The 26235-nt window shown below is 37.3% G+C and overlaps 1 protein-coding gene across 1 annotated transcript in view; it reads left to right on the top strand.

Moving 5' to 3' along the window:
* LOC150081687 (protein qui-1-like) overlaps window positions 1-26235 on the top strand; it is a 706673-nt gene that overhangs the window by 502303 nt on the left and 178135 nt on the right. The window lies entirely within an intron of this gene.

Raw genomic sequence — 26235 nt, 5'->3', positions numbered from 1 at the left:
TATCCATCACATAAAATAATCTTTATATCCATTAAATCTCATAAAATCATAAGTAAAATAATCTTTATATCCATTTAAAATGCTGTGCTGCTTCCATAAACCTCATTAATGTAAAATAATCTTTATATCCATCAGAGAAAGTTGCCAGGGGGGTTCACAAATTAAAGGATTTTTCATATACGGTAGTGTCAAAAATCTGAATGAGCCAGAATTTTTTTTTTTTTTTTTTTATGCTGGTGTCATAAAATAATTACAGTAAGTGGCATTTATTATGATCACGTTTATGAATTGAATTTTGATTCTATTAAAGGGTAATTCTAATAAGCGAAAATCGGAGGAATATATTATCCACAGGCTATAAAAATGAAGATATAAAGAACAAATTTACACCTTTTTTTTTTTTTTTCCCCCTAACAAAATTAAATGATATGTAAAATTCGGAAGAATCCACAGGTTAGTAAAATAAAAATAAAAAAACTTTGAAATGTGGTATTTATGAATTTATAAAAATAAATTCATAAATACCACATTTCAAACCATGCATGTAGCTATACAATACAGTGTACCCCGCTTTACGATATTAATCCGTTACCATCGTATCACAAAAATATTGTAATGTGAACCCAATAACACATTCTTTTTTGGTAATTCATTCCACGATCTCGGAAGTTCAAATTTTCGCTATATACCTCCCTAAAAGGTTATTTTTCTAGTGTAAATTGTATTAGTTACCAATTCAAATCATTAAACGCACTACACTTTCATTGTTATCATATGTTATAAGAACCAATTTTGAACAGCTTTGTGATATTTTTCTAAAGCACATTTCTGGAAATCACAACCATAAAACAATAAAAACGATTTGCACTTTCCGGTTTATTGGGCTTTTCTGTTACTGCAAGCAATTATAAACGGCTAGTAAACTCAATGTTATTGCATTCGTGAAAATACCGATAGCTGGAATTGTGTGGGTTTTTACGTTATTCTGGTGAAATGTGTTTGCCCTTTACTGAAATCTTCAGTCGTATAAAAAGCATAAATAAATTTACAGAATCTTCTCTTCATTCCTTTTTTTAAGCTTTGTAAACTTGTTACTCCACGTGAATCATGTTATTTGCAAATGTCTGTGTGCCGTTAAAAAATGCTTATGCATGCTATTGAAATTTATGAAGAAAAGAAAAGGTTATTTTGGAAACAAATGCCTCTTAAAGCATTTCTTAAGAAGACGACTCCTTGTGCAACAAACCAACGAGTGTGCATTTAGTCGATGATGATGAGAAGAATAAATATTCTTTAACATTTGTAAGTCATAAATAATTTCTCTATTATTATAATTTGCTTGATTTTGTAGGCTACGTTTTCATTTCTTTGGATAAATCAATTATTGCTTAAACATAAACTAATTAGCTAACTAATTTCATTGTTGATAACGTAACCCCTATTTTTAACATTTTATATCCTATGGGAAATAAATTCCCACTTTACGAGCGCGCGCTAGGAACGAATTAACTCGTAAAGTCAAGAACTACCTGTATATACAGTACTTATCAAACATCACACTTTGTAGCATTAGCATTAGTAGAGGCATTTGTTGCAAGAAAGCAAGCTTATTCAGCATTAGCCAAAAAATAAATAAATAATAACCACTTCCACTTCACTCCTCTGTTCGTTCGAAATACCTGTCCAGCTGAGCCTTAAACTTATTTAGGCTATCAACTTCCACGACAAGGGATGGAAGTCTTTTCCACCCGCTGGCTAATGGCAAATTTCCGCACATCTATCCTACATCTGTCTTTCCTCAATTTGAATTTATGCCCTCCAGGTGATTATTCTGAGCAAGAGGAAGAATCCCATCAGCATTGAGCATGCTCAAACCTTTCAAGGCTTTATACACCTCTATCAGATCACCTCGCCGGTGCCTAGTCTCCAGACACTGTAATTTGCAAAACTTAAGCCTTTCTTCGTAAGAGCACCCCTTTGTTCCATTCACTAATCTTGTTGCCCTTCTCTGTACTCGTTCCAGCGGCTCCTCATCCTTCTTGAAATGAGGCCTCCAGATCTATAAACAGTACTCTAGGTGTGGCCTAACCATTGCCTTATACAAGGGAATAATCACCTCCTTATCCCTGCTAGAAAAATTCCTATATATCATTGACAATACACCATGAGCTACTCTTGCAGCCCGTCTGCACTGCTCAGAGAACTTCATATCTGCCTGCACAACCACCTCCAGGTCCCTTCCATTCTCTACCACTGTCAGTGTAGTACCACAGAGTTGATATGTTGCTCTGGGGTTGCTGTTTCCCATATGTAGTAATTTACATTTGTCAATGTTAAACTTCATTTACCACCTCTCAGCCCATCTGCTCAACCTTTCCAGATCCTGTTGCAGCAGCAGCATAGTGTCAGTAGTGTCCTTGACAACCCTGCCAACCTTAGTATCATCTGCAAACTTGGATATTAAGCTTGATATACCATCATCAATATCATTTATAAATACAGAAAACAATAATGGACCCAATACTGAACCCTGAGGGACTCCACTAATAACATTAGTCCACGATGAGCAGTGTCCATTGATTACCACTCTCTGTCTTCTCCCCCTCATCCACCCCTTTATCCATAGCAGCAATTTGCCTCCAATGCCACACTGCTCCAATTTGTGCAGCAGTCTTCCATGTGCAATAGTATCAAAAGCCTTTCTAAGAAGATCCAAGTATATAATATCAAAGTTATTCCCTGCATCCAGTTCTTTTATGACTGCATCATAGTATCCAATCAAATTGGTCAGGCAAGACTTCCCCTTAACAAAACCATGCTGTGTCCGTACTATAACTGAAGTCTTGTCTAAATGATCCTGCAGTGCTTCTTTAACTAGTGCCTCCATTAATTTTCCTGGAACAGAAGTTAAACTCACAGGTCTATAATTACTTGTGTCAGCCTTTGATCCTCCTTTGTGAATTGGGGTCACATTTGCATATCTCCAGTCCATGGGTACCTCCCCTGAGTCCAAGGAAGCTCTCATAATTATGGCTAAGGGTTTGCTTAATTCCTTTGTTGCCTCCTTTAATATAACTGGATAGATCCCATCCACCCTAGGTGCCTTTCTTGTGTTTATCTTCAACAATTTCTCCTCCACTTTACTCTCAGTTTTTACAAATTTCTCTAGCTTACTGCCAGAGTTGAATACACCTCTGGCATTACCCTCGCTGAATAACTCCTCATGTGTGAATGTAGATGCAAAATATTCATTTAGTTTGTTAGCTACCTGAGCAGGATCATCAATAGTTGACTCATCGATATCAAGTGGACCAATCTGATTCATCCCCTTCCTTCTAGAGTTTACATAAGTAAAGAACTCTTTGTTGTTTTTCTTTGCATTCCTTGCCAAAGATTTCTTGTAATCTGCCTTCGCCTGGCTAACCTCCTTTGTAACATTGTTACAGATGAACAAAGTTGTATCTATCATAGGCTTCTGTGTCATGTGTTAATTTATATATATCCCATGCATTTTTCTTCTCTGCCATATGTCTCATTAGTTCATCTGACATCCATTTAGGTATAAACCTTGAACAATATTTCTTAGTTGTTATGTACAGCCTAGTAGCTTCCAAGATAAGTTCTTTGAATGGTTCCCATTTTGAATTTGCTGTTGGTAACATCATCAGTTGGTCCCACTGTATAGAATTTAAATACTGTCTCAGTCCATCCTAGTCGCCTTTACGAAAGCAATAACCCTTCCCTTTACCACTAATGGTAGTTACCTCTTTGAGTAAATCCCACTTCAGCACACTGTGATTACTACCACCTAGTGGTTCATTTATCTGCAGATTCTTAATGCATGAAGAATCACTACTGATAATCAAATCAAGAGTATTACTCCCTCTAGTTGCCTCCCGAACATGCTGATGTAGTAAACAATCATCCAAGAAATCCACAAAAGCCTTGCTAGTGTGTGAGTGACCAGCCCCAAATTCCAGTCAATATCTGGGAAATTAAAATCCCCAATTATAAGACTCTCTGATTTACTGGCTCACTCTATTTCTCTGTACAGTTTCTTATTATACTCATCAGAGTCATTAGGCCTATAGCACACACCTACTCTCAATTTTGATCTCCCAATGCTTATGTCACACCAAACTGACTCGATGCTGCACTGTCCAGTGATGTTGACTGGCTTCACTTCCTTGGATTTTATGTATTTCTTAACTAATAGCATAACCCCCTCCTCCCTTCCTATCCTGTCTATCCTTTCTGTAGACATTGTACTCCTCAAATTCCAGTTCTGCACTCCTTATATCTGTGTGACACCACGTCTCTGAAATCCCAACAATATCTGCCTTTGATGTTTTGAGCAATACCTCAAATTCATCAAATTTATTTACTAAACTCCTAGCATTGGTGTACCCGCAAGTATACATGCACCTGTCCTTTTTCTTAGCTACCCTAACACAACCCATGTGTTTACTTGTGCCCAAATGATTCCCAGCAGTCTCTGAAATATCCTGCATCTTATTTTCCAGGCTGCTGCTCATTCCAATAGAAGCAGTGCAAGAATCACTTTCACCTCTGCCAATGGCTACTGTTAATCTATTAGTCCTTATTATCCCCCCAATCTAGCAGTTTTCCGACCCACCTAACACTGCCTCGTTCATTCAGCAAACATTCTTGCACCCTTTCTATTTAAGTGTATCCCATCCCTGTAGAAGCAGTCTCTCCTGTTAACAAGTACAGTCCAGGCTGAAAAAAATTCTACCCCTTGAGCCTTGCACAATATTTCCAGGGCCGAATTGATCGACAGGGCTTTCATCATATACTTCCTCCTATCGTATCTGGGCAGAATTGCAGACACTTTCAAATTCAACCCTAATTCACGGCTTTTTTTCAACAGTGACCTGTACTTGTTAAGTAATATGATATTTCTGTTTGCTGACATTTTGGAGGGAGGGGTGTATTGTAAAAGCTAAAACACTTAAAAAGATAGTGCATCTATAAAAGAACACGGCACACAGAAATTACAACTAACACGATACGTGCAAATGAGATAACAGAGTTTTATTTTACCATTCTTCAATTTTCTTTGTCTTTTAAAAAGAAGCAGAAATTTTTAACAATTGAATTGAAGATTGAGATTTTGAACAGACTTTCAAAGGGAGAAAGCGGGTCTTCATTAGCAAAATTTTACGAGGTTGGCACGCAACCATTACAGACACTAAAAATAATAAGGAAAAAGTTTTAAATTTTGCATCGAAACTTGATTCAGATGGTGCAAAAAAAAAAAAAAAAAAAAAGAGAACAGCTAATAACCCAACCCTCAAAATGCCATTTATTTGTGGTTTACACAGATACTAAGTTTAGGAGAACCTATATCTGTTGTGTGAAAAGGTGCTGGATTTTAACAAAAATTAAACAGTCCCTCAGATTTTAACGTCAGTGTTTTTAATTTTTAAACTTACTAAACTTTTTTTTTCCCTCCAGAACAGTATTTTTAATAAGTTAAAAAATCTGAACAAATTGGAAGTCTGAACTAACCCCCACCACCCGGTTCCAGTTAGTTCAGATTATCGACACTCTATTGTATAAAAGAACATTTGGAGAAATAATACACAAAATTACAAAAAATAAATAAAATAATGATTTCATTCCACAGGAGTAATCTTAATTGCCAACTTCGTTGTAAGGAAGACGGGGAACATATTCTGTAAAAAAAAAAAAAGACGACTTAGAACCAGAGTATCTATCAATGTATTATAGGGAATGATAACATGGTTATATCATTATTAAATGAAACTTGGGAAGCACTTGAACCACAACTTAAATAATGCAATTGAATGCCATTAATAAGAGTTATAGGTAAGGCAAGGCACTGTCTCTACACCTATGAACCTAACCATCCCTATATCAAAACTAAAATAAACATAAAAATAAGATTAAGAAAATACTGGATCCCTGTTTCAGTGTTCATAAGTGCTGATATCCCTTAAAAACATATGATGATTCTGGGCTTTGCTTAATTTTGTATTATCAGTCTCATAGTGGCTCTCATTCTTTGGTGTGTTAAGAAGGAATGTGCAATTTCCTCTTTGAGGGTGGGTGTTTGCTTCGATCTTGTTCTTTCCTTACTTTCAAAGGTAAAAGCAAGGAGGAATTTTTTTTTTATGCAACCCCAAACACAAGAGATATTAGAACGTATAGCACTTAGTACTGTGCATGAGTTGACAGCTGACAAGATGAAAAAAGATATTTGTTAACATTAGACTTGAACGTCTGTAGATTGTAATTTTCAGGAAATACATATGAAGGAAGGTTGTTCCAGAAAATGGAAGTTGAATGAATAAATGAGGAAGAAGAAAAGTTGGTTCTCTGAGTTTGAAGTTGGACAGTAAAAGGATGTTGACTGATTGCAGCATGTGTTTGGACTGTTCTGAAAGAGAGAGCGGGAATTATAGAAGCCAATTCAGAGAGAGAGAGTGAGTGGAGAGACTCTGTTAGAGATGAGTCATTAATTAATCTAGCACTCCCAAAACCTTTCTCAATCTAGAAGATTGAGAGAGGTTTTGGGAGCGCTGTCCCAGATGTGGGAACAATATTACATGGTAGGGTGGATTTGATTTGCAATTTTTATAGAGTGAACTTTTATAGAGCTGTTTGGAAGAAAAGTAATGCTGAGAGCAAAAGAAAAAACCCGTTTTTTTTTATAAAGAGGAAGCAATATTTGTAATTTGCTTATGCCAAGAGAAATTAGAAGTCAGGAAAATCCTCAATAGAAATATATGATCTTGCCTAGAAATCGGAGTGTCATTGAAGATAAGCATAGGAGCAGAAGAATCCCTTTTGTGAGACATAAGGCAGAAACTGAGTTTTAGAAGGATTGAAATCAACCAAGTTATCTTTGCCTCACTGGAGAATTACCAGGACTTCAGCAATTTAAGGAATTAGTAGCAGATATTTGAGAAGTTGAAGCTGTTTGAGCAGGACAAGGTGTAATACAATGTGCAATCATCAGCGAAACAATGGAAGAAGGTCATTAATATACAAGAGGAAGAGAGTGGGAGAAAGAACTGAACCTTTGGGAACACCAGCATTGATGGAGAAGTTAGAAGACAGAGAGCCATCTATCATCACCTGCAGTGAGCGGTCAGAAAACTGGATACCCAATTACAAAAAAAAGTTGGAAAACCATAAGACCTTTATGCCAAACATGATCAAAAGCCTTTGAAACAAGCAACTGCTTGAGTTTCACCAAACTTTTCCCTTGAATTTGTTTTTGAGGACGAGGGTTTCCTGTGCGGACGTGCCTTTCTGCCGCTACTGGAACAGAGAAGTTTTTTCGGATTTATTTTCTGCTTTATTAGTTTAAATTTACATATTAACTTATTTCTAGAGTAGCTTTATATTCCTATTTACGGTACTTAAAGTTAAAGTAACTTAGATAGAGATTTGTAGGTATTACTTAGTATCGGAAAGGGTATCAAATACACGTGTTTACCGTTCATAAACAGCCGCCATTGTTACGTGAAAATTAATCAGTAAATCTATTAATCTTGTCGAACTTCAGTGGCAATTAAATTGTACTTTTAACTATACATATAACCACTTAGGTTACGGAACATAAATAATTAGTAAAAATAAATAATTACTACATACCTTGATACGGAAGTTATATAAAGGGACTTCGTAGATAACACTCGTTACTGAAACGCGATACAGCATATCCGGAATTCGATAGCATTAGCTTTATATAGTATAGTGCATAATATAATATTGTCAATTAATCAGTAGATCTATTAATCTTGTTAAACTTCATTGTCAATTAAATTGTTCTTTTAACTATATATATATAACGACTTAGAGTACAAACGTAACAAATAATTAATACATACTTGATACGGAAGTTATATAAAGGGAACTCGTAGATAACACTCGATACTGAAAAATAAATATAGCGTTATAACTGTGTTAAGATACAAGTTTAAGGTTTTAATTTTGTTCTGAAATTGTAATTTTACTGACATTTAAATCGAAATCATGACTCTGACCAGAGCAGCAAAGCAAAAGGCTCAAGCTAATGGGAGTGCTGTGACTCAGGGGAGAACTGAGGGGGGCAGTTGCCCTCTGAATCACAGCCTTTTAAGATGCACTGTTTGCTTGATGTTTGCGGAGCAATCAGGTACGGGACATGATACTGCCATGGGGGATGTCTTTGTGTGTGCACGATGCAAGGAGTGCAAGGAAATTAGGCGACAACTCGGCGTTGTTATGGGCCTATATGAGACCTTGAAGGACAGGGTGGATGCCCTCGAAGGAAATAAATTGAGGGGCCCATCAAGCTCTCAGCTGCCCACATCAACGCCAGAGCTTGCACTTGGTCATCTTGCAACACAGAGGCAGCCCCCAAGGCAGAATGCGCTGGTCCCACAGGAACTAGTAGTTGTTGGTGACTCTATTGTCAGGGAAACGGGGAACATGCTTTGTAAAAAGAATAGGTGGAACAGGACCAGGGTATGTCTGCCAGGGGCAAGGGTTGATGACGTTGTAGAGCAGATATCATCTTTTAAGGGCACAAAAGGTGATATAGTTGTACACGTTGGCACTAATGACATTAAGAGTAGGAGACCAGCGGAATTACTTAACAAGTACAGGTCACTGTTGAAAAAAAAGAAGCCGTGAAATAGGGTTAAATTTGAAAGTGTCTGCAATTCTGCCCAGACACGATAGGAGGGAGTATATGATGAGAGCCTTGTCGATCAATTCGGCCCTGGAAAGATTGTGCAAGGCTCAAGGGGTAGAATTTTTTTCAGCCTGGAATGTACTTGTTAACAGGAGAGATTGCTTCTACAGGGATGGGATACACTTAAATAGAAAGGGTGCAAGAATATTTGCTGATGCTATCGAGGCAGTGTTAGGTGGGTCGGAAAACTGCTAGCTTGGGGGGAGACAAAGACTAATGGATTAACAGTAGCCACTGGCAGAGGTGAAAGAGATTCTTGCACTGCTTCTATTGGAATGAGCAGAAGCCTGAAAAACAAGATGAGGATATTTCAGAGACTGCTGGAAGTCATTGTGATACAAGTAAACACATGGGTTGTGTTAGGGTAGCTAAGAATAGAAACAAGTGCAGGTATACCTGCGTGTACACCAATGCTAGGAGTTTAGTAAATAAATTTGATGAATTTGAGGTATTGCTCAAAACATCAAAGGCAGATATTGTTGGGATATCAGAGACGTGGTGTCACACAGATATAAGGAATGCAGAACTGGAATTTGGGGAGTACAATGTGTATAGAAAGGATAGACAGGACAGGAGGGGAGGAGGGGTTATGCTATTAGTTAAAAAACACATAAAATCCAAGGAAGTGAAACCAGTCGACATTGATGGACAGGGCAGTGTCGAGTCAGTTTGGTGTGACATAAGCATAGGTAAATCAAAATTGAGAGTAGGAGTGTGCTATAGGCCTAATGACTCTGATGAGTATAATAAGATACTGTACAGGGAAATAGAATGGGCCAGTAAATCAGAGAGTCTTATAATGGGGGATTTTAATTTCCCAGATATTGACTGGAATTTGTGGGTTGGTCACTGACACACTAGCAGGGCTTTTGTGGATTTATTGGATGATTGTTTTCTACACCAGCATGTTCGGGAGGCAACTAGAGGGAGTAATACTCTTGATCTGATTATCAGTAGTGATTCTTCATGCATTAGGAATCTGCAGATAAAGGAACCACTGAGTGGCAGTGATCACAGTGTGCTGAAGTGGGATTTACTCAAGGAGGTAACTACCATCAGAGGCAAAGGGAAGGGTTTTTGCTTTCGTAAAGGCGACTATGATGGTCTGAGACAGTATTTAAATTCTATACAGTGGGACCAACTGATGATGTTACCAACAGCAAATTCAAAATGGGAAGCATTCAAGGAACTAATCTTGGAAGCTACCAGGCTTTACATACCAACCAAGAAATATTGTTCAAGGTTCAGGCCTAAATGGTTGTCAGATGAACTAATGAGACATATGGCAGAGAAGAAAAATGCATGGGATATATACAAATTAATGGGTGACATGGAAGCCTATGATAGATATAAGTTGGTCTGTAACCAAGTCACAAAGGAGATTAGGCAGGCAAAGGCAGATTATGAGAAATCCTTGGCAAAGGACGCAAAGAAAAACAGAAAAGAGTTCTTTACCTATTTAAACTCAAGAAGGAAAGGGATGAATCAGATTGGTCCACTGGATGTTGATGGTTCAACAGTTGAGGATCCTGCTCAGGTGGCTAACAATCTAACAAACTAAATGAATATTTTGCATCTACATTCACACATGAGGAGTTATTCAGGAAGGGGAATGTCGTAGGTGAAGTAAACATTGGCAGTGAGCTAGATTATTTTCTAATAACTGAGAGGAAAGTGGAGGAGAAATTGCTGATGATAAACATAAAAAAGGCACCAGGGGTGGATGGGATCTATCCAGTTATATTAAAGGAGGCAGCAAAGGAAGTAAGCAAACCCCTAGCCATAATTATGAGAGCTTCTTTGGACTCAGGGGAGGTACCCATGGACTGGAGATGTGCAAATGTAACCCCAATTCACAAAGGAGGATCAAAGGCTGACACAAGTAATTATAGACCTGTTAGGTTAACTTCGGTTCCAGGAAAATTAATGGAGGAACTGGTTAAAGAAGCACTGCAGGATCATCTGGACAAGAATTCAGTTATAGCTCAGACACAGCATGGTTTTGTTAAGGGCAGGTCTTGTCTGACCAATTTGATTGGATACTATGATGTAGTCACAAAAGAACTGGATGCAGGGAATAACTTTGATATTATATATTTGGATCTTAGAAAGGCTTTTGATACTGTTGCGCATGGAAGACTGCTGCACAAATTGGAGAAGTGTGGCATTGGAGGCAAATTACTACTATGGATAAAGGGATGGTTGAGTGGCAGAAGACAGAGAGTGGTAATCAATGGACACTGCTCAACGTGGACTAATGTTATTAGTGGAGTTCCTCAGGGTTCAGTGTTGGGTCCATTGTTGTTTTCTGTATTTATAAATGATATTGATGATGGTGTATCAGGCTTAATGTCCAAGGTTGGCAGGGTTGTTAAGGACACTACTGATACTATGCTGCTGCAACAGGATCTGGAAAGGTTGAGCAGATGGGCTGAGAGGTGGCAAATGAAGTTTAACATTGACAAATGTAAAGTACTACATATGGGAAACAGTAACCCCAGATCAACGTATCAACTCTGTGGTACTACGCTGACAGTGGTAGAGAATGAAAAGGACCTGGGGGTAATTGTGCAGGCAGATATGAAGTTCTCTGAGCAGTGCAGACGAGCTGCAAGAGTAGCTCATGGTGTCTTGTCAATGATATACAGGAATTTTTCTAGCAGGGATAAGGATGTGATTATTCCCTTGTATAAGGCATTGGTCAGGCCTCACCTTGAGTACTGTATACAGGTGTAGAGCTGCTCGAACGAGTACAGAGGAGGGCAACAAGATTAGTGAATGGAACAAAGGGTTGCTCTTACGAAGAAAGGCTTAAGTTTTGCAAATTACAGAGCCTGGAGACTAGGCATCGGCGAGGTGATCTGATAGAGGTGTATAAGGCTTTGAATGGCTTGAGCATGCTCAATGCCGATGGGATTCTTCCTCTTGCTCAGAATAATCACCTGAGAGGGCATAAATTCAAATTGAGGAAGGACGGATGTCGGATAGATGTGCGGAAATTTGCCTTTAGCCAACGGGCAGTTGGTTTGTGGAATAGACTCCCATCGCTTGTTGTTGAAGTTGATAGCCTAAATAAATTTAAGACTCAGCTGGACAGGTATTTCGAACGAACGGAGGGGTGAAATGGGAGTAGTGGTTGTTTTTTTTTTTTTTTTTGGCTGATGCTGAATAAGCTTGCTTTCTTGCATCATATGCCTCTACTAATGCTAAGCCAGAATATCACCAGTAGATCGACACTGACAGAATCGATACTGGCAATTATTGATCAGATGGAAGTTAATTGATTTCTCTATTACTTTAGAAAGCATAGAAGTAATTGCAATGGGAAAGTAATTAGATGGGAGGGATTTGTCACCCTTTTTAGGAACTGGCTGGATATGAGCAAATTTCCAAGCAGAAGGAAAAACACCTTTGGAATAAGAAAGTGAAAAAAGGTGACACAGAATAGGAGTAAGTTGAGGAGCACAGGTTTTGAGAACAAATGGAGTGATACCATCACAACATGGAGCTTTCTCAGCATCAAAAACTGTGAGGTGGGGGGACTATAATTCCATTTTACCCCTCCCCTCTTTCTTTAATATCAAGAGAGAGAGGACTCATTAAATGAAATATTTCTTGAACTCAGTTATCTAGAGAGGCTACTATATGATGGCAGATCCAACTATGCTATGAAAAAATATTCAAGGAATTTATCTTTGAAGTCACAAATGTATTTGTACAAGTGGCTGAGTTCCGTGAAAGTAAAATTCCACATTAGATGGCATGGGAAACAGAGTTTAACTGAGCAAAAGAAACAAACATGGAACAGATTCCAATTTGTATTGAGCATCATAAGAGAATATGGGACAAAATCAGTGATGGGGCAGAACAAATAAAAGCATAACAGCTACTTATAAGAAAGCACTAGCAAAGAGAGCTAATCGTTTTGTGTTCACATACAAGAACTCCTGGGGGATAGGGAGTTTTTCTCATATATGAATACATAAAAAGTGAAGCAAATTAAATAGGTCCCTTAATTGAATTCAGAGCAATGTTCGTAGAAAGCCCAACAAAAATGGCAGCTGATTATGAGCATATAAAATTTTTGCAGTGTGCTCTGTGCTTGTTAATACGAGAGACTGTTTGTTTTTTCAGGAATGGGTACACTTAAATAGTGCAAGAATATTTGCTGATGCTATCAAGGCAGTGATAGGTGGAATGAAAACTGCTAGTTTGGAAGGATAAACAGACTAACTATAGCTGCAAGCAGAGGTGAAAGTGATTCTTGCACTGCTTCTACTGGAGTATGCAGCAGCCTGGAAAGCAAAGTGTTGGGGATTTCATGCTCTGCTCTGGGCCATCGTGGCACAAGTAAGAACATGTGCATGTATGCTAATGCTAGGAGCATTAAAATAAATTTGATGAATTTTAAGTACAAGTAGCCCTCGGTTTATGACGGGGTTCCATTCCTGAAGGAACTGTCGCAAAAGAAATGCTGTAAAATAAACCTAATAATATAATGTAAGTCAATGAGTTATGTTCCAGGTGCCTCTCAAAATTGACATAAGTAATATAATATTATTATATTTAAAGCTCAGAAATGAATGCTATGAATGTAAAAACAGTATTTTTATGAATATAAATCAATTAAATGTAGTACTGTATAAAATAACCAAACTAACTTTAATTAAATTTTGTACATTTACTTTGACATGTTCAAAGCGCAGATGGAAAGTTTTTGTAAGTATCACTGTAAGGGCCCCTTGCATTAATCTTTTTTGACAATAGTGTAATGCAGAGATTTTACTTCTCTGATGTAGTCCATGGTAGATTTTTTTTTTTTTTTTTTTTTTTTTTTTTTGAAGAAAGCTTCCAGTGTTGAATGTCAAAATCTCCTTTTTCTTTCTTTGAGAATCTCAGAATAAGAGCCAATGGATACAATTACACTTCTTTTTATTTTTGCACTTTGCTCCCAATCGTGATCAATCTCACAGAGCTCATCAGTGAGGATTTCTGTGGCTAAAAGGATGCACTATATATTGCTTGTATTCATAGATTTTAGAGGAGGCTCTTCATCCTTTTCTTTCTTCTCCTCCTTCTGTTGGCTTAATTCTTTAGCTAATTCTTCCAAGTCTTCATTGGAAAGCTGCTTTCCATGGCTATCCAATAGCTCTTTTCCATCTTCAACTGTAACTCGTGCAATCCCTCATACACCAGCCTGCTAACATCTTCAACAATGTTCTCCACTGGCTCTAATCCTGTGAAGTCATGCATAAATTGTAGGAAACTTTGTGTCACACTCCATTCAAACAGTTCACTGACACTTCCTCCCAGCTGTGTTGATATTATTAATGCCCTTCAAAATGTTGAATGAGCACCAATAATCCTTGATAGTTTTGACTGACCAAAACTATCACCATGAGGAGGTAATAGGCTTTAAAGCTTGCTATTAGCCCCTAGTCAATTGGTTGCAAAATTGAAGTGGTGTTTGGTAGCATGTAAACAACGTTGATGTCCAGAGATGTTCCAACATCAGCAAGGCCAGGGCCATTGTCCAAGAGAAGAAGAGCCTTGGCTGGTAAATCATTTTCTTGACAAAAAATGGAGCACAGTAGGGCAAAAATAGTTTGTGTGCCAATCCAAGAAGATTTCTTGTGTCATCCAAGCCCTCCTGTTCTATTTCCAGTAGACTGGCAACATGGCTTTATTTAGGCCCTTGAGAGCACATGTGTCTGTGAATGAATGGTACACAAACATTGGTTTTAATTTTAAAGTGCCAGAGACATTTGCACCCAGCAGAAGCATTAGCCTGTCTTTTGCAGCCTTGAAATCTTGTGCAGACTGCTCTTTGTGGGCAATGAAGGTTCATCATGAAGGTTCATGATGGCAATTTCTTACAATAAAACCCAATCTTATCAACATTAAAAATGAGATCAGGAGGATAATTACCCTCCTCTGCAGTGGCTTGAAACTCTGCAGAAAAATGCTGCAGCTGCTTCGCCACTTAATTTCACACAGTGGCACTTGGAGATTTAAATCACATGAACCATCCCTTCCTACCTAAAAATGACTCATCATAACCCTCTTTTTTCTTAAGATCTTCAAAAATTGACTTTGCATTATTAGTAATAACAGCTTGAGTCAACAGAATGTTTTTACATTTAATGACATCACCACCCACAAGGACAATAGCATTGCCGAAATTTTTTCTAGCTTTTTAATATTTTTGGCTTGGTTTCAAAACCATTGTTATTGTGAATCAACGCAAAATAAACTGTTGTAAACCAAGGGCTACCTGTACTGATTAAGTTACCAAATGCAGGAATTGTGGGGATATTGGAGATGGTGACACACATACATAAAGGATGCAGAATTTGAATATGGGAAATACAATGTGTACAGAAAGGACAGGAGGAGGAGGGTTATGCTCTTAGTTAAGAATTATATTAAATCTAATTCAGAGCATTCAGTCGACATGGGTGGCCAGTCAGATTAGTGTCAAATGTCATGGAAAAAGCATTCACTGATCACAATCACTGGAAAAATAAAAATGAGAATAGGAGTATGTTATAGGCTTAATGACTGGGATGAATATAACAAACAACTATACAGCGAAATATAGTGGCCAATAAATCAGAATTATTTGTAATGGGGATTTTAACTTCCCAGCTGTTCGCTGGAATTTGTGAGCTGGTCACACACTAGCAAGGATTTTGTAGATTTATTGGGTAACTATTTTCTGCAGCAGCAACATGTTAGAGTGGGAACAAGAGGAATCAATACTCTTTATCTGGTTATCAGTAGTGTGATTCTTCATGCTCTTTAAGAATCTGCAGGTAAAAGAACCACTAGGTAGCTGTGATCACGGTGTGCTGATGTAGAAGTTTCTTAAAGAAATAACTATTGTTAAGGGAAGGGCTTTTGTAAGGGTGACTATAGTGGTCTCAGATGGATTTTAAATTCTATGCAGTGGGACCAATTGATGATGATGATACTAACAGCAAATTCTAAATGGAAAGCATTCAGGAAAGGAATTATAGAAGCTACTAGGCTTTTCATACCAATTAAGAAATATTGTTCGATGCTTCGACCAAAATGGATGTCAGATGAACTGATGAGACTTGTGGCAAAGAATAAAAATACATGGAAAGTATTTTTACATGCATTTTTATTCTTTATTTATGCATAATTTATATGCATCCTTTACAAGGATGCATATAAATTATCAGGTGATATAGCAGAATATGGTATATATAAATCAGTCTGTAATCAAGTCCCCCCCCCCCCGCAGGGGCTCACATCTGGTGAGTATGGGCTTGGCACACCCAGGGTCCTGAGCTGGATATCATCATTCTTCTCTTTCTTGGTGGTGATTCCTTTCTGCTTCTCTCTCAGGGTAACTTGGGAATTTTTTTGGCTGGTGCAGCATAAACCTCAGGATTCCTTGCACTATATGGCTAATAATAATAATAATGTCACAGAGGAGGTTAGGCAAGCTAAGGCAGATTATGAGAAGTCTCTGGCAAAAAATGCAGAGAACATTGGCAAAGATTATGCTTATATTAACAGTAGAAGGAAAATATTGAATCATATTGAGCCACTTGATGACAATGGATTAACTGTTGATGACCCTGTTCAGCTTGTTGGCCAACTGAATAGATATTTTTCATTCACATTCACACATGAGGAATTCTTTAGGGAAGGGGATATCAGAATTTTTTCAAAGTCTAACTGCAAGCTAAATTATTTTGGGATAACTGAAAGGAAAGTGTAAGAAAAATTGTTGAAGCTGAACATAAAAAGGCATCTGGGTGGATAGAATCTATCCAAATATATTAAGGGAGGGATCAAAGGAGGTAAGAAAACCATTAGCTATAATATTATCCATGGATTCAGGGGAGGGCCCTGTGGACTGGAGATATGCCAATATATCCTCAATTCACAGAGAGGTATTGGAAGGTAACATGAGTATTTACAGACCTGTTAGCTTAACATCTGGTCCTATGAAAATAATGGAGTCACTGGGAAAAGAAGTAATGCAGGACCATCTAGACCAGAATGCATTTATACTGCAGTCACAGGATGGCCTTTTCTGAGCAATCTAATCGATGCAGTGACCAAGGAACTGGATGCAAAAAATAATTTTGATATCATATGCTTGAATTTCAGGAAAGCTTTTGATACTGTTGCACATAAAAGGCTGTTGTACTAACTGGAGTAATATGATATTAAGGGAAAGTTATTACTGTGTATAAAGGGATGGTTGAGTGGGAGAAGCCAGAGAGTGGTTATCAATGGACACTGCTCTTCATGGACTAATGTTATAAGTGGAGTCCTCTAGGTTTCATTTCTTGGGCTCATTCTTGTTTTCAGTTTCATTAATGATGTTGATGGTGTATCAGGCTTAATGCCTAAGTTTTCATATCATATAATGTTGGCAAGGTGGTTAATTAAGGTAATCAGGGTGACCTACTGCAACAAGATCTAGGACCAATCTGATAGGGAATTTAGGTTGATGGGCTGAGAAACGGCAGTTGATGTTTAACACTGATAAATGCAAGGCACTGCATATGGGTAACAGTAATCGCAGATGAATATACCAAGTATGTCAGTGTTTCTCAACCTTTTCGTTGTTGTGGCACACTACAATCACTATTATATTCATATATATTTTATATACATATATTTATAATATATACTAGGGGACTTCGCCCCCTGCTCACTCACCCTCACACATTCTTTTCTACGTAAAATGTAGAAGCATACAAAGTAAGTCAAATCTTTTCTCTGTAAAAGACACACCTGTCGAAATGCACTGGTCGATATAAAATCAGGAAATGACCTATGTAATTATTTACCTGTGCATTTGTAGTGTGTGGCATTCTCAAGGTTGAATAAATATCACAGTAAAATTCCAGAATGGTGTACACCCTCCAACATGGCAGCAAGCAAAACAGTGGGAAAGTAGTGATTGACAAGTTGTGACTCCCATATTTCAACAAAAAGTTTTTAAAATCAACTGATTTTAAAAACAGTGGGATCAACTGACAATGTTACCAACAGTAAATTCTAAGTAGGAAACATTCAAGGAATTAATCGTGGATGCTACTAAAAGTTTCATGCCTATTAAGAAATATTGTTCACAGTTTAGGCCTAAATGGTTATCTAATGAACTAATGAGACTTGTAACAGAGAAGAAAAATGCATGGAATGCATATAAATTATCAAGCGACTCAGAAGCCTATGGCAGATATAAGCTAGTCTGTAATCAGGTCACAAAGGAGGTTAGGCAGGCGAAGGCAGATTACGAGAAATCCTTGGCAAAAGATGCTAAGAAAAACAGCAAGGATTTCTTTACTTATATAAACTCTAAAAGGAAGGGGTTGAATCTGATTGGTCCAACTGTTGATGATCCTGCTCAGATAGCAAACAAACTGAATGAGTATTTTACATCTACATTCACACATGAGGAATTATTAAGGTTTGAAAATGACAGAAGGTTATCAAATTGTAGCAGGGTACTTAATGATTTTGTAATAACTGAGAGCAAAGTGGAGGAGAAATTGTTGAAGTTAAACATAAGAAAAGCACATGGGGTGGATGGGATCTATCCAGTTATATTAAAGGAGGTGGCAAACCAACTAAGAAAACCCTTAGCCATAATTATGAGAGCATCCTTGGACTCAGGGGAGGATCCCACAGACTGGAGATGTGCAAATGTATCCCCAATTCACAAAGGGGGATCGAAGGGTGACACGAGTAATTACAGACCAGTTAGTTTAACTTCTGTTCCGGGTAAAATAATGGAGTCACTGGTTAAAGATGCATTGCAGGATCATCTAGACATGACTGCAGCAATAAATCAGACACAGCATGGGTTTGTTAAAGGAAAGTCTTGTCTGACAAATTTGATAGGATATTATGCTGTGGTTACAAAGGAACTGGATGCAAAAAATTATTTTGATATCATATATTTGGATTTCAGGAAAGCTTTTGACACTGTTGCACATGGAAGACTATTGTACAAATTGGAGCAGAATGGTATTAAGGGTAAGTTGCTACAATGGATAAAAGGATGGTTAATTGGGAGAAGACAGAGGGTAGTAATCAATGGGTGCAGCTCTTCGTGGACTAATGTTATTAGTGGAGTCCCACAGGGTTCGGTGTTGGGTCCACTGTTGTTTTGTATATTTATCAATGATATTGATGAAGGTATATCAGGCTTAATGTCGAAGTTTTCAGATGATACAAAGGTTGGCAGGGTTGTTAATGACAGTAATGGCAGTGTGCTACTGCAACAGGATCTAGATAATTTGGGCAGATGGGCTAAGAAGTGGCAACTGAAGTTTAACCTTGACAAATGCGAAGTACTGCATATGGGTAGAAGTAACCCCAGAGAAACATACCAACTGTGTGGTACTACACTTAAGGTGGTAGAAAATGAAAAAGACCTTGGAGTAATTGTGCAGTCAGATATGAAGTTTTCTGAACAATGCAGACAGGCTGCCAGAGCAGGTCATGGGGTTTTGTCAATGATATATAGGAATTTTGCTAGCAGGGAAAAGGAGGTGATTGTCCCTCTGTATAAGGCAATGGTCAGGCCACGCCTTGAGTACTGCATACAGGTCTGGAGGCCTCATTTTAGTAAGAATGTAGATTTACTTGAGCGTGTACAGAGAAGGGTAAACAAGATTGGTGAGGGGAATGAAGGGATCCTCTTACCAAGAGAGTCCTAAGTTCTGCAAATTGCAGTGGCTGGAGACTAGGCATCTGCACAGTGATTTGATTGTGGTGTATAAGGCCTTGAATGGGTTGAGCATGCTGAATTCTGATGGGATCCTTCCACTTGTTCAGATTATGAACCTAAGGGGGCATAAATTCAAATTAAGAAAGGACAGATGTAGAATAGATGTGTGGAAGTTTGCCTTTAGCCAGCGGGTGGTTAATTGCTGGAACAAACTTCCATCTTTCCATCTGTCATTGTGGAAGTTGATAGGTTGAATAAATTTAAGGAGGAACTGGACAGGCATTTGGAGGGAATGGTGTTTTTTTTTTTTTTTTTTGGCTGATGCTGCATAAGCTCATACACTTCCTTTCTTGCATCACATGCCACTACTACTACTACAAACGGACAGGAATAAAGCAGTGATTGGTAGATTCCACTGCTTTCCCCACCCACTGTCCTCCTAGATTGATATGCCTAGGATGTTTTTCCCACATTTGTTGCTGTTTTTAATCGGGAACTCGTTTTCCCATTTTAAAACAGGGGGATGGAGGGATAAACTGCTACCTAAGCTAAGCCCTCCTCCACCTCGACAACACAAAACAATCAGAAAAGGAGGTGCTTTCACCTGTCAATTATCGTTGTTTTCATCAAAGTACCTGCCAGTGTATACTATACTGAACTTCAACCAGTAACCCCAGAGCAACGTATCAACTCTGCGGTACTACACTGACAGTGGTGGAGAATGAAAAGGACCTGGGGGTAATTGTGCAGGCAGATATGAAGTTCTCTGAGCAGTGCAGACGAGCTGCAAGAGTAGCTCATGGTGTCTTGTCAATGATATACAGGAATTTTTCTAGCAGGGATAAGGAGGTGATTATTCCCTTGTATAAGGCAATGGTTAGGCCACATCTTGAGTACTGTATGCAGGTCTGGAGGCCTCATTTCAAGAAGGATGTAGAACTGCTGGAACGGGTACAGAGAAGGGCAACAAGATTAGTGAATGGAACAAAGGGTTGCTCTTACGATGAAAGGCTTAAGTTTTGCAAATTACAGAGTCTGGAGACTAGGCACCGGCGAGGTGATCTGATAGAGGTGTATAAGGCTTTGAATGGTTTGAGCATGCTCAATGCCAATGGGATTCTTCATCTTGCTCAGAATAATCACCTCAGAGGGCATAAATTCAAATTGAGGAAGGACGGATGTTGGATAGATGTGCGGAAATTTGCCTTTGGCCAGCGGGTGGTTGGTTGGTGGAACCGACTTCCATCACTTGTTGTAGAAGTTGATAGCCTAAACAAATTTAAAGCTCAACTGGACAGGTATTTCGAACGAACAGAGGGGTGAAATGGGAGTGGGGTTTTTTTTTTTTTTTTTGGCTGATGCTGAATAAGCTTGCTTTCTTGCATCATATGCCTCTACTAATGCTAATGCTAATGCTAATATCACTATGTAATTATTTACCTGCATTTACATAGGTCACTTAGGAAAAGGCCTTTTGCTTTGGGTTCCATAATACGTGAGGAATATTGTTGAATCCGAAACAGCAGGACTAAAATATTTAACTGAAATAATTACAAAAACATAAATTACAGTATTTTATATAAATATAGAATATTCATTAATATACAAAAAATGTTACAATGGAACATCAAACATTACACAGTGTATCACATTCATGAGGTTGATGAACATTATGGAGGAAGTTGTCAATAATGAATTGCATTTGTAGTGACATAACTGCCTCTCCTTCTTCTCCCATTGGTTTGAATAAATACCACTATGAGGAAAACCTTTTTAATGTATAGATAGATATATATTATAAATACATATAAACATTATAAATTATAATATTTATTCGATAGTATGAATCAGAGCTGTAATACTCAATACGTTCTACATTGATAATAATATTTGTAAAATAATAAATATTCAACCACCCAATATTCAACGAACCGACATATCAACAGGTTACAAATCTTTCCTCATGTACGCTATCGCAGGACCAGATTTCACTTTTATCCAAAAGACTAAACTATAATTTACCACCTCGAAAACTACATAAAAAACAATGCGTAATTGATATTGAATTTGGACTTCGTAATGTTCCACAAAAAGATTTATTTATTCAACAAGTTAACCAAGTAGTGAATAACATAAAAGAAACGCGACTTCCTAAATTGAATACACATGACAGTTCAGCTTTACGAGAACTTCGGGGAAATAAGGACATTATTATACAGAGAGCTAATAAAGGAGATACAGTGGTAATACTAGATAAACCTGATTATATTAATAAGTTATATTCAGTTGTTTCAGATACCTCCACTTATCTTGAAGTAGACCCGGCACTGTTTACCAATTTGGTCAATCAATACAATAAAACGTTAACCACGTATCGAAAAAACGACTACATTACTATGGCCCAGTTAAAGGAGTTGAAGGCCAGAACATACAATATTCCTGCACTTTTCGGTCAGGTAAAATTACACAAGACTGGATTTCCTATTTGACCTATTGTTTCCTACAGGAACTCGGCATTTTCATCCTTAGCCACACATGTATATAACATTATAAAACCCTTTAGACAGGTAATACAATTTGGGATTAAGAACTACGATACATTATTTAATAATCTTAAAGACTGTAGACTCGACAACAATGACAATTTATTCTCACTAGATGTTACCTCGTTATATACGAATATAAACAGTGAATACACATTAGATATTATTTGGGATGTGTTAAATAAAAACTCAACACCGATTAATTATATGAAGCTACCTATTAAGGAAATTTTTCACTTAATTAAACTGTTAGTTGAGGCCAACTACATCACCTTTCGAGACAAGGTGTACAAACAAATTTTTGGATTACCAATGGGTTTGAGCCTGAGCGGCTTAATGTCAGAGATCTATCTCTCAACGATTGAGCAGATACATTTGACACCTTTTCTACCCCATATCACATACTATGGGAGGTATTTAGAAGATGTTCTAGTTATTACTGATAGTAGTACAATCCAAAACATTTTACATTCGTTTAACAATATATTCATTCTAGACTGAAATTTACATTGGAAAGTAAGGATACGGATACAAAGTCATTAAACTTTCTAAATTTCATGCTTACCCAGGACTCGAATAAAATACAATTTAGCATATATTGAAAACCTACAAACACCGGTATGCTTCTACATTATAATAGCTATCACCCATTCACCTACAAAAGATCGATTATCTTTAATCAATTTTTAAATGCCTATAAATATTCAACGACGGAATCTGCTTTGGACTCAGAAATACAAATATTAACTAGCAGGTTCTTAAACAGGGGTTATTCCATTGCCACAATAAACCGAATTAGGGTACAGGCTAAAGATAGGATACAAAATACTACACCAATCAACAATAGTAATATCAAAAAATACTTTATTTCTGGCCCATATGTTGAACAGTGGCACAAACAGCTTAATAGATTCTTTAAAGATACCGAATTTAAAATTGTAGCCAGGCCAATACGGAAGTTACACACTACACTGAACAATCACTCTGTTCTTTCCGCGTTCGCAACACAAATTAATGATCTGGTATACAACATTTCTTGCGGTGATTGCAACTCGTCTTACCAAGGTTCGACGCAATTTTTTCTTAATATTAGTGTAAATCAACATGAAGCCTCAGTTCGTGCTTCTTGTTCAGCAGCGTCGGAATTAGCCTTTCATGCCATTAACGAAAAACATACTTTTTTATTTAACGAGGCCAAAATACTTAATGTTCAACGTAATTATACGCGACTATTAATTGCAGAAACCGTAGAAATTAAATTACACGAGAATTCTGTTCATGTTCGGCGGCCATATTTGATCTCCGATGCGTGGACCTTTACGCGCATGCGCGAAAACAAATAATCACTATTTAAGTTTCAGATTTAACCCGATTCGGTAATTTTCATTCCTATGATCACGACATACGGTCGAAAAGCGTTGTCAGCTTCAGGAAGGAAAATCGTTTTGAATATTTTCGTTAGATTCTTTTAATTGCGTTAATTTGATTTTTAATTGTTTTAAATTGATTTGAATTGTGTTAAATTGGTTTTTTTAAATTATTTATATTTTACTCTAAAGTACCATTAAGTTGTTGTTTTTTTGTTTTCCCGTTTTAATTTCTGGAGGGTATCATACGGAAGTGTTCTATGTACTATATCGAGGTAAACTCCTCTTATTATTTTACAAATATTATTAAATATTTATTATATAAGTTTGTAGTAGAGAAAGGCAACACGCTAACGTTACAATACTCGTAATATATATATGTGTGTGTGTGTGTGTGTGTGTGTGTGTGTGTGTGTTTTCTTCGGGAGTCAGCCGCCAAAACCAAGGGAAATGCAACAGTTAAGCAAAGGCCTCTGTTTCGAACACGAGATATACTCAGTGCACTGTATATTACTGAGATAAAGAGGTGATTAAAAGCAGGAAAAGAGTATGATAGCTGATGTATATCTCATGGCTGACCCTACAGAGGCAGAAGAAATAATAATAATAACAACTGGCGTAAAAGTGAAAAATCTAAGGAAATAATATTCGAAGATAGGAAGGAAAGAATGAGATGGAATTAAAATAAATTAGTGGGTCGAAGTGGTACTTACTAACATGCCATGCTGGAGTGTGGGCTGTGGGGTGCAAGTCAACACACAGTGTAGATGATTCCGAAAGAGAGAAAAATTCCTGCTATATGTTGGCATGTAGAGGTGAAGCGACAGTGGTACTGCCATGTGTTGGAAAGTGGAAGTAATAGAATGTAGAATTATGATTGGGTGAGAACAGATTGAACGCATGTATCCCAGGAAAACATAGAGAATTGACTGTAAAGTAGCATGAATTAGATGTCGAACTTATTATAAGGGGAAAACAGTTAATATAGTAGAAAATAACATCTTGATTGCTTTCGAAAACCTAATTGCCCTCAAGAAAAAAAGTAAATACAGGGTTAAGGATAGTAAATAGTATTATAAGGAAGAGTGACAAAGGTGGCGCTTGGGCGGTTCCAGCAATATACTGGTATTGGTATCGAGTTTGCGATTGGAATTGTTACAGTACTCATAATATATATATCTATTTTCTTATCTTATTATTTTCTTCTTTTTTCTCCTCCCTTTTTCCTTTTCTCTTTCTTACATTTCATATATATATATATATATATATATATAATAAAGAAGCTTCTTAATTATATATATATATATATATATATATATATATATAATTAAGAAGCTAAGTAATCATGGAGGGTGGAGTGTAACAGTATGAAAAGGAAGATAACGTTGATTATGGATTAGGGACACTGCATTAGCAAAACGTACCATACAGCCATAATGTGTATATATATATATATATATATCATATGTAGAAAGTGTGAAGAAGTCTTTACATCAGAGTTTACATTCCCCATCTCCTGCCAATGGAAATTCTCATTTGAGTGGGGCTGTCCAGGATGATATGTCACTTTATTGACAAGATTTTGTAGTTGCTTACTGTAGAGTGGAGTGTCTCTTGACATGCATACAGGAGTCATCATATCCAGGCTACCATTAATCTCTGTAACTATGTGAAAATGCAATACATATGGGCGCCTCCGTAGCTGGGTGGGCAGGAGCAGCAGTGCATAGCACACACTTCTTGATTAGACCCGGGTTCGAGCCCGTGACAACCAAATACGGAGGATGTGGAAAGGTCAGGGAATGACCACTGCATATCCCGGAGCAATATGGCCTTAGTTGCTAATGCTCCTAAAAACCGAATAACAAACAAACAAAGCAATACATATGCTTTGTACTTACTTCATCATTCAAGGAAGTTTTTCTTTGATTACTCGGTATTCAGTAGTCATCCAAAGTGTGTGAGGGTCAATTACTGTACATGTTATTATCTAGGTAATGTATGACAGTGAATTATTTATTTTTTCTGATATCAAGATGGAACTTCTCTTCATTACCACCATATCCTGTGCAGTCACCACAACTTTGAATGGACAACACAGGTTGTATGCTATCATGTTCCAAAGACCACACACCAATGGTTTTCTAATTGTATGATGGTGGAGGGCAGCATATGCCATGATCACAACAGGTCATTGAATAACTCACCATTATCTCTGTATAAGTGTTTATCTGTTTTTCTAGCGAAAAAGAGATACGCACTGGCTGTAAAATTTTCACTACAGCATACCATTATTTTAAAGGGTGTTAGTCCCTGTCCATTGAAAAGGTGTGCATTCGAATCCTGTCAGTGACACAAGGAACTTAAGGTATATATCCTGCTCAGTCAAGCTAGTCAGTTTCACACAGATGATGGTGCACAGTTTTCTATCTATCAAACAAACCAACCCTAACACAGGCTCAATCATGCATGCACATATACAATATTCATGCCTTAATATATTGTAAACAAATGACATCCACAGTGTGAGTTTCTAATCTAGAACAACCCATCTGGGCATGCTGTGATTATAGAATATAGCGTATTTCTAGGACTTCCTGATTTATTATATGATAATATTATAAATCAGGTAAAACTAAATGGTACACAAAATATTTGTGTACCATTTAGTGCACAAATATTTTTGGGTTAAAAGGCATGTTGTCTTTTCAGTTTTAGTTCTAAATGCATTTTCTATTTAAATTATGCACTATATTGCCAAAAGTATACACATATTTCAGGGATTTTGAAAAAATTAACCATACTCAATCCATTTTATATCTATCAGGAATAGATATAAAAAAACTGTATTCAAGTTAGAAATAAACA

This window comes from Mastigoproctus giganteus, chromosome 8 (assembly GCF_048544385.1).
Source record: "Mastigoproctus giganteus isolate SK-2022 chromosome 8, ASM4854438v1, whole genome shotgun sequence".
Lineage (NCBI taxonomy): Eukaryota > Metazoa > Arthropoda > Arachnida > Uropygi > Thelyphonidae > Mastigoproctus > Mastigoproctus giganteus.
Note: the sequence above shows the minus strand (reverse complement) of the source record. Positions and strands in the feature narration are given on the sequence as shown.